The 10405-nt window shown below is 45.4% G+C and overlaps 1 pseudogene; it reads right to left on the bottom strand.

Moving 5' to 3' along the window:
* LOC115188355 (acetylcholine receptor subunit alpha-like) overlaps positions 1–7650 on the bottom strand; it is a 12811-nt pseudogene extending 5161 nt beyond the window's left edge.
* Between the last annotated feature and the right edge of the window lie 2755 nt (positions 7651–10405).

Here is a 10405-nt window from a genome sequence, read left to right as displayed (position 1 = left end):
TGGAGTCAACAACAACAACAACATCATCAAGAACATCAACAACAACATCAACAACAACAACAACAACATTAACAACAACAAGACCACAGTCGGAGACAGCAGGACAGATAGACATGGTCATCTTCTCACCTGTAGGGAACAGAGCCACTGGAGTCAACAACAACAACAACATCATCAAGAACATCAACAACAACATCAACAACAACAACAACAACATTAACAACAACAAGACCACAGTCGGAGACAGCAGGACAGATAGACAGGGTCATCCTCTTACATACAGAGACATGGTTAGAGGAGTCAAACACAACAATACACTGCAGCATAACTACTCTAAAACCATTGACATATTTCATCTATTCAAACAGCTGGTAACACTCTCAGGACTATTTATTGAGAAACTGTTATTGCCTTTGTGCAAACGTTCAACAGACCCACGAGCATTTGGTCCACGGCTTGTGGGGATTGTTGTTTTAAATGTATTGTACTGTACGTGAGTGAGCCAAGAAAATACACATTTCCATTATATGTAAATGTGGGGAAATTTGTGAATTTGAATTTTCAGCAGGTCTTCCATAGTCAGTCAGGAGGTAGAAGACCAGTCCAGTCAGGAAGGAGAACAGCAGGCCTACCAGAGTCAGTCAGGAGGTAGAAGACCAGTCTAGTCAGGAAGGAGAACAGCAGGTCTACCAGAGTCAGTCAGGAAGTAGAAGACCAGTCCAGTCAGGAAGGAGAACAGCAGGCCTACCAGAGTCAGTCAGGAGGTAGAAGACCAGTCCAGTCAGGAAGGAGAACAGCAGGTCTACCAGAGTCAGCTCAGGAGGTAGAAGACCAGTCCAGTCAGGAAGGAGAACAGAAGGCCTACCAGAGTCAGTCAGGAATTAGAAGACCAGTCCAGTCAGGAAGGAGAACAGCAGGTCTACCAGAGTCAGTCAGGAATTAGAAGACCAGTCCAGTCAGGAAGGAGAACAGCAGGCCTACCAGAGTCAGTCAGGAGGTAGAAGACCAGTCTAGTCAGGAAGGAGAACAGCAGGCCTACCAGAGTCAGTCAGGAGGTAGAAGACCAGTCTAGTCAGGAAGGAGAACAGCAGGCCTACCAGAGTCAGTGGGGAGATAGAAGACCAGTCCAGTCAGGAAGGAGAACAGCAGGCCGACCAGAGTCAGTCAGGAGGTAGAAGACCAGTCTAGTCAGGAAGGAGAACAGCAGGCCTACCAGAGTCAGTCAGGAATTAGAAGACCAGTCTAGTCAGGAAGGAGAACAGCAGGTCTACCAGAGTCAGTCAGGAATTAGAAGACCAGTCTAGTCAGGAAGGAGAACAGCAGGCCTACCAGAGTCAGTCAGGAATTAGAAGACCAGTCTAGTCAGGAAGGAGAACAGCAGGCCTACCAGAGTCAGTGGGGAGATAGAAGACCAGTCTAGTCAGGAAGGAGAACAGCAGGCCTACCAGAGTCAGTCAGGAGGTAGAAGACCAGTCTAGTCAGGAAGGAGAACAGCAGGCCTACCAGAGTCAGTGGGGAGGTAGAAGACCAGTCCAGTCAGGAAGGAGAACAGCATGCAGGGGATGATGACGTTGACGATAAAGTAGAGAGGCAGCCTCAGCATCAGGAAGTGGTAGGTGATGTCCAGGTAGGGCGTGTCAGGGCAGCAGGCATAGTACACCCAGTGCTTCCAGCTCCGATAGTCCTGCATCACCCACTCACCACTCTCCATGAAGTTACTCAGGTCAGGCCGGTCGTTGTCCTAAAGGGGGGACAGGGGACGGGTACAGGGCTAGGATCAATACTTTACTGGTTAAATTAAGATAAGATATACTTTATTAGTCCATATGGGATGACAATAATTTTTTTACATCCCCTCCAATATACACAAATACATATTATGTTGGAGAGGCTGGTTTAAACTATGTGGGAGCATACAACAGGGTGCGGCTATTTCTGTTCCTTTTCATGGGATTGTTACTATTTTGACTCATTTTCATGGGATTGTTACTATATCTACTCCTTTTTATGGGATTGTTACTATATCTACTCTTTTTCATGGGATTGTTACTATATCTACTCCTTTTCATGGGATTGTTACTATTTCTACTCTTTTTTATGGGATTGTTTCTATTTCTACTCATTTTCATGGGATTGTTACTATTTTGACTCATTTTCATGGGATTGTTACTATATCTACTCCTTTTTATGGGATTGTTACTATATCTACTCCTTTTCATGGGATTGTTTCTATTTCTACTCTTTTTCATGGGATTGCTTCTATTTCTACTCCTTTTCATGGGATTGTTACTATTTTACACCTTTTCGTGGGATTGTTTCTATTTTGCACCCTGGACCTGGAACATTTTCAGATGTGCTTTTTGGATATTTGTGCTTTTCAAACTTCTTACCGGGTTGACCACTACCAGGTTGCCGTCGTAGGTCCATGTCCCCAGCTTCATACTGCAGTTCTGCAGGTCGAAGGGGAAGTGAAGCACAATGATCTCACAGTAGCTCTTAAAGATGGCCGGAGGGTTCCAGGTGATCAGACCTGTGTGCTCCAGCAGCACCTTGGTCTCATGGACGATTGCAAAGTCTCCATCTGCACTGCAGGAAGTGGAGAGGATTGACCCGTTAGCATCGGAGTCAATGGATTCCTATGGGCTCTTGCGTTAGCCTGTTAAGCTAACCAAAGTCTCCATCTGCACTACAGGGATAAATTGACAAATGTCGTGGAAATTCAGTACTGAGAGAGACTTGGTCATTTCTTCAAACAATTATCTTTATTTAATATTGATTAATTATTGCAATAATGAAACCATCAGCCCAACAGTCTTGACTGTTGGACTGAGAGCCTTCCATTTACAGACAATGCACAGTTTATATAGCTTATATCCAGAATACTTTGTTCCACGCCTCCCATATAGATTGGGGGCACCATAATCCACTTTTGGGTTCATCCTCTGGTCATCTGCTGTCTCCCAGATGCCAGGATAATTAGAAATACTGAGGCCTTTGTTCTGTTCCTCCAGGCTATCTCAGTTACAACCACCCCACATCATGTCCATGGAATACATCTTCTTCAGTAAAGATGTCTCACCCTCTAGTATAACCCATGTTCTCAGTGCCCAGACTAGCTGCAGGAAGCTAGAGTGGACACCATGAAATCTCAGCTTTAGCAGGCCAGTCTTACTCTTTGTTAAATATATAATCGTTTACTATTAATATCAAACAAATTAGGTAAGTATGTAATTTTTCTATTACACACATTAGCATCAGAATCAATAGATTCCTATGGGGAATTGTGTTAGCCTGATTAGGTAATCAGGGAATGCTGAAAATAACTCAATTATGCCAAAAATTGGTGTTTCATGGGTGATAGACAAAAGTTGAGGTATCTTAAAGACAACCTGTCACAACGTCTACAGAAGGTGGCGCCTCTCCCCGTTCGGGCGGGCGGTCGGCGCTCGTCGTCACCGGCCTACTAGCTGCCACCGATCTCCTTTTCATTTTCATTCGGTGATGTCTGTTTTATGTTAGCACCTGTTTTGAGTTAGTTCGTTAGTGGGGGTATTTAGTCTGTCTGTTTAGGTTTAGGGTTGTGCGGGGTTATTTGTGTCTACTATCGTCGGGGTTGGGGGATTGGTTTTTCTCTGCCTTTCATTCATTTTGTATACGGGTTTCCTGGGCTGTGTCCTGACTCGGTTTGGGTATTTTTGCCTATTGTTGGATTCCTTGTTCCCTGCCTTGTGTTCGGCATTTTGGACTGGTGTCTATTAAACGTGTTTTCACGTACCTTGGTCTCCTGCGCCTGACTTCACCCCTCCTGCATTTATAGAGTTCCTGACACAACCAGTTAAATGTAACTAAATGTCATCAAAAATGTCATCTACGTAATTCCCAAAATATATTATTTCATGAGAGGCCCATAAACAATAACTAGTAATGCTGCATACTCAAAGGCTAAAATCTCACCTTTCTGGTAGAAATAGTTAGAAATTGCTGAGGTGTAGTCACTTTGGAGGACATAAGTACACAGTACAAATATGATACAAATATTATAAAAAATATGAAATATTTTATATGATGTATTTCCTATTCAACAAAACTGTATGAATAAGGCTTGAAATGACATATGCTTTCTAAACATAGCATAATCAAATGATAAAACCACTAACAATAATATTTCACCTATGACTCTCTCTCTCTACCGCACCTGCTGTCTCTAACTCTGAATGTTCGGCTATTTAAAGCCAACTGACATTTACTCCTGAGGGGCTGACCTGTTGCACCCTCTACAACCACTGTGACCTTGACCCTGCTGGTCATCTAGGAACGTTTGAACATCTTGGCCATGTACTGTTATAATCTCCACCCGGCACAGCCAGAAGAGAACTGGCCACCCCTCAGAGCCTAGTGCCTCTCTAGGTTTCTTCCTAGGTCCCTCCCTTTCTAGGGAGTTTTTCCTAGCCACCGTGCATCTACATCTGCATTGCTTGCTGTTTGGGGTTAAAGGCGCAGCTGTCTAAGTTACTGCATATCAGTGTTAGAGGCGTCGCTACAGACATCCTGGTTCGATTCCTTGCTGTATCACAACTGGCCGTGATTGGGAGTCCCATAGGGCGGCGCACAATGGGCCCAGGGTCGTCCGGGTTTGGGTTTGGCCGGGGTAGGCCGTCATTGTAAATAAGAATTTGTTCTTAACTGACTTGCCCAGTTAAATAAAGGTTAAACAAATAAAACATTTAAATGTAATCCCCTTTGGTCTCTATCACTAACTGCCCTTCAGGAATAGACTAGCTTCTGAAAAGATCTTATCTAATAGGCCTTATCAAGTCAATGAATACTGTATATCGGTCAAGGTAAAAGCATGGACTTGTTCTTACTTGTTATAGAGCACGAGGTCAGGACGCCAGATGTCTGTGGAAGGGATTCTGATCTTCTTAATTCCACTATAATCATCAGGGTTCCACTTCAGATTCACGTCCTCCCATATCTGAATACAACAGAACCTCCCATATCTGAATACAACAGAACCTCCCATATCTGAATACAACACAACCTGACATATCTGAATACAACACAACCTGACATATCTGAATACAACACAACCTCCCATATCTGAATACAACAGAACCTCCCATATCTGAATACAACACAACCTCCCATATCTGAATACAACACAACCTCCCATATCTGAATACAACAGAACCTCCCATATCTGAATACAACAGAACCTCCCATATCTGAATACAACAGAACCTGACATATCTGAATACAACACAACCTCCTATATCTGAATACAACACAACCTCCCATATCTGAATACAACAGAACCTCCCATATCTGAATACAACAGAACCTCCCATATCTGAATACAACAGAACCTCCCATATCTGAATACAACACAACCTGACATATCTGAATACAACAGAACCTCCCATATCTGAATACAACACAACCTCCCATATCTGAATACAACAGAACCTCCCATATCTGAATACAACAGAACCTCCCATATCTGAATACAACAGAACCTCCCATATCTGAATACAACAGAACATCCCATATCTGAATACAACACAACCTGACATATCTGAATACAACAGAACCTCCCATATCTGAATACAACAGAACCTCCCAAATCTGAATACAACAGAACCTCCCATATCTGAATACAACAGAACCTCCCAAATCTGAATACAACACAACCACAAAAAAAGTGTGGTTTAAATTGAAGAACAAAAAACTACATTGAGAAGAACGACACACGCAGGTCAGTGAGAATCATACCTGTTTCAGCCGCACATTACTGGTCACAATTTGATTGACTTCATCCTGACAAAGACAAGGGAAGAGACTTTGTATAAGAAGAAGAAGAAGAAAAAGAAGAAGAAGGAACCATGTCCAGTCCTAAGCAGTCATGTATTCCTCACCACACTAATGAGCTGGATGAGCTGCAAGCCTACGGTCACCACCCACCGGATCTCTGAAGTGATTGACAGGCCGGACCACCTTGTTATAGCCGGTGAACAGGGTTTTAACCAGACGTGTCTCATCTTCTGAACACCTGGCTGAACCTACAGGGAACACACACACACACACCACACACACACACACACACACACACACACACACACACACACACACACACAACACAACACAACACACACACACACACACACACCAACGATGAATAGTCAAGGCTAAATCTAATATAGACACACGCACACACTCAAATATATATTTGATATCTGAGAAAGCGCATGGGGAACTCATGAGAACCCAGGTATAGAAGCATTATCTCTTCATTTCATTATCTTAAGTGAATGACCATACTTTATAAGTTCTCTAAAGTAAGTGGGCATACTTTAAGCCTACTTGTTGTAGTGTCGGCTTAGCGCTGATGGGGCTAAAGCAACGATGCAGACAGCAGCTGAGTCAACGTGGACTAGCAGGAATTCATGACACAGACACCAAGCATTTATCAGGCTGGGAAAGAGGATCCACCATGACTATTCCTATTTTAGAGACCATGCTGTTAGTTAGGACTTGTTCTGAATTATCACAAGATTTATAGACTAGGAAGGTGATATTATCACACATTATATACCTCATTATATACCCCACGTTATATACCTCATCATCCCACATTATATACCTCATTATCACACATCATATACCTCATTATATACCCCACGTTATATAGCTCATTATATACCCCACATTATATACCTCATTATCCCACATTATATACCTCATTATCACACATCATATACCTCATTATCACACATTATATACCTCATTATATACCCCACATTATATACCTCATCATCCCACACTATATACCTCATTATCACACATCATATACCTCATTATCACTAACTGGCTACACTCTCTTCTACCATTGAAAATGATCCTATAGAGATCAGTGCCATACCATATATATCCACACAACTGAATACATTTAAGTAACTTCGTGACTCACTTCAAAACATGCTCTGCATTCTGGTTGCAAAAAACCAGACACGCTGAGATTTACACACAGCTATAAATGGAAGGAGGGACTTTGCACTTGTACCTGTCAATCATGTCCTCTCTGGTTTAACATAAGACTGACTCAAACCTGACTCTGCAACGTTGATATGTTTATCCAGTTTGGGTTGAATAACAAGTGATTCATTTCAAAAGTGTTTCTGATCAATAACAACTACAATCAAACACACATCAGAAAAACTGGTATAGGTAAAAAGGTATAGGTAAAGCATGCCAAAAAGTTACAACTTACCTGCTAAAACAACCAGAATCCCAACAAGAAGAGTGTGTACCTTCAAATAAAACATCTGTTAAGTAATATGACGGTTTATATTCTCTATGACTGTTTCTATCTTTCTAACCTGGGCTGTGTTGTCAACCAAACAGCAGTTGGCTAAACTTTCAGAGTCCTCTAACCGGCTCTGTTCTCTTCTCTGTTTTACTCTGCTCTTCTCTTCTCTACTCTTCTCTAGTCTGTTCTACTCTGTTCTGCTCTACTCTGGGTCTCAGAGGAATCTTGTAACAGAGTAGATCCTATCCCAACATGGTCTCTCTCTGCTTATCTGTGCTCTACCCTGCTCGGCTGTGGTCTCTGGGGCAGTGGGACTGAGCTATTGTTGAACCCCCAGTAGCAGCCAGACAGCATGTGGTACTGGGGGACAGCTGGGAGCGCTCACTGGGAGGTGGTACTGTGGGACAGCTGGGAGCGCTCACTAGGAGGTGGTACTGGGGGACAGCTGGGAGCGCTCACTGGGAGGTGGTACTGGGGGACAGCTGGGAGCGCTCACTAGGAGGTGGTACTGGGGGACAGCTGGGAGCGCTCACTGGGAGGTGGTACTGTGGGACAGCTGGGAGCACTCACTAGGAGGTGGTACTGGGGGGACAGCTGGGAGCGCTCACTAGGAGGTGGTACTGGGGGACAGCTGGGAGCGCTCACTAGGAGGTGGTACTGGGGGACAGCTGGGAGCGCTCACTGGGAGGTGGTACTGGCAGACAGCTGAGAGCGCTCACTGGGAGGTGGTACTGGCAGACAGCTGGGAGCGCTCACTGGGAGGTGGTACTGGGGGACAGCTGGGAGCGCTCACTGGGAGGTGGTACTGGCAAACAGCTGGAGCGCTCACTGGGAGGTGGTACTGGCAGACAGCTGGGAGCGCTCACTAGGAGGTGGTACTGGGGGACAGCTGGGAGCGCTCACTAGGAGGTGGTACTGGGGGACAGCTGGGAGCGCTCGCTGGGAGGTGGTACTGGGGGACAGCTGGGAGCGCTCACTGGGAGGTGGTACTGGCAGACAGCTGGGAGCGCTCACTGGGAGGTGGTACTGGCAGACAGCTGGGAGCGCTCACTAGGAGGTGGTACTGGGGGACAGCTGGGAGCGCTCACTGGGAGGTGGTACTGGGGGACAGCTGGGAGCGCTCACTGGGAGGTGGTACTGGGGGACAGCTGGGAGCGCTCATGGGAGGTGGTACTGGGGGACAGCTGGGAGCGCTCACTGGGAGGTGGTACTGGCGGACAGCTGGGAGCGCTCACTGGGAGGTGGTACTGGGGGACAGCTGGGAGCGCTCACTGGGAGGTGGTACTGGGGGACAGCTGGGAGCGCTCACTGGGAGGTGGTACTGGGGGACAGCTGGGAGCGCTCACTGGGAGGTGGTACTGGGGGACAGCTGGGAGCGCTCACTAGGAGGTGGTACTGGGGGACAGCTGGGAGCGCTCACTAGGAGGTGGTACTGGGGGACAGCTGGGAGCGCTCACTAAGAGGTGGTACTGGGGGACAGCTGGGAGCGCTCACTGGGAGGTGGTACTGGGGGACAGCTGGGAGCACTCACTAGGAGGTGGTACTGGGGGGACAGCTGGGAGCGCTCACTAGGAGGTGGTACTGGGGGACAGCTGGGAGCGCTCACTGGGAGGTGGTACTGGGGACAGCTGGGAGCGCTCACTGGGAGGTGGTACTGGGGGACAGCTGGGAGCGCTCACTGGGAGGGTGGTACTGGGGGACAGCTGGGAGCGCTCACTAGGAGGTGGTACTGGGGGACAGCTGGGAGCGCTCACTAGGAGGTGGTACTGGGGGACAGCTGGGAGCGCTCACTGGGAGGTGGTACTGGGGGACAGCTGGGAGCGCTCACTGGGAGGTGGTACTGGGGGACAGCTGGGAGCGCTCACTAGGAGGTGGTACTGGGGGACAGCTGGGAGCGCTCACTGGGAGGTGGTACTGGGGGACAGCTGGGAACGCTCACTGGGACTATGAGAGGTATTTTCACACGTTTCTCCTGTATAGTCAGGATGTAATGGTCTACTCTGTCGGAACTCACCAGAACCACAAATGTCCCACTGGGCACAGACACCAGTTCAACGTCTAGTTTTGATTTACATTTGGTTGAGTTGTCAACTAACGTGATTTCAACGTGAATTCAACAAAAAATGTCACCCTGTCATCGGATTTAGGTTAAAACTTGGGTGAACAAAAGACAAAATTCCCTTACATTGATGACTTTTTGCAAATCCAGTTTTTCACGTTGATTCAACGTCATCACATTCCATTTTTGTTGTGGAAATGACATGGCAACAACGTTGATTCAACCAGTTTTTACCCAGTGGAGTTGGTGTGAACAGCAATTACTTTACAGACACTATGGAAATGATGACTCATTCAATTTAATTATCTTTTCCAAATTTGTTTTAACCTTTTACCTTCCACAGAGTGTTTCTTGACCTGCCTATGTTGTTCTTCTCAATGTAGTTGAGTTTCTGTTCTTCAAAAGTACACACATGGTTATGGGCTTAACATAAGAAGACACCTGTACCATGTCAGATATAGAGTTGAAATGTATTACATTTTGAGGTTTCATCCCAATATTATAATTTATATACATCACAGAAGACTGAAATATAACAAAGTCGTTTGACATAGAAAAACTGATTTTCTGCACCTCCCACCCCACAAAAAGGTTTATTAATTATACAATTATGAAAAACCTTAATAACATTCCACCCATGAGGCCACTAGAGGTCGATTTGGTCGTTTTCCTGCAGGAAAGGCTACTGCCGGTGATTCTTTTAAAATTATATTTAAAAGAAAGAAAACTATGCAAAGTTGTACATTCATTTGTATGGTATCAACTCCTCTTTTTTCCTGTTCAAATAAAGTAAATAAATATTAAGAAATCTTTTAGTATAAATCCCCTAGTGGTGCTTTGCAATGTGTGTCAGCTGCTGCCATTCAAAATGGTTACGTCACAATCTGAAGTTTTACAATACAATGTATAAAACAAACAAATCATTGTAAACAACACCGTTACTTATCTAATTCAGGGGTTCCTAAACCTTTTCACTCAGGCCCCCACTTCCAGCATAGGGGAACATTCCACGCACAAAAATCTCTTCATCGGACACAATA

This window comes from Salmo trutta, unplaced genomic scaffold (genome assembly GCF_901001165.1).
Source record: "Salmo trutta unplaced genomic scaffold, fSalTru1.1, whole genome shotgun sequence".
Taxonomy (NCBI): domain Eukaryota; kingdom Metazoa; phylum Chordata; class Actinopteri; order Salmoniformes; family Salmonidae; genus Salmo; species Salmo trutta.
The sequence above is the reverse complement of the archived record's forward strand: the minus strand, read 5'-3'. Positions and strand labels throughout refer to the sequence as shown.